A 401-nucleotide genomic window follows, 5' to 3' on the forward strand; every position below is an offset into this window, starting at 1 on the left:
TTTGTGTTGTGGGTTATACTAGGTTCCTAATATAGATTCCCCCCCCCCCCTTTTTGGGGTTCGTTAATAAACTGCGTATTATTTTTTTCTGACAGAAAGGTAATTTTCGACCTGAACAGCGATGAACAGCTTGATAGATAGATATATATTAATGTATAATGCGAAATAACACAGACGGACTTATGAATGTTTCGTCAATGCGTTAGTCAAATATCATATAATTATGTCAAAATCGTTCAGATTATCCTCACGCATGACGAGATATCAATTACAATATCTAGCATCGGAATGATTGTACACACCGAAATTCAGAATGCAATTACTGGTTTTCAAGCCTTTTGTTAAAAGTCAGAGTGTTTGCAAAAATTGATCATTTCATACAGCTTTTGAATTCGGAAGAG

Source organism: Penaeus monodon, chromosome 21 (assembly GCF_015228065.2).
Source record: "Penaeus monodon isolate SGIC_2016 chromosome 21, NSTDA_Pmon_1, whole genome shotgun sequence".
NCBI lineage: Eukaryota > Metazoa > Arthropoda > Malacostraca > Decapoda > Penaeidae > Penaeus > Penaeus monodon.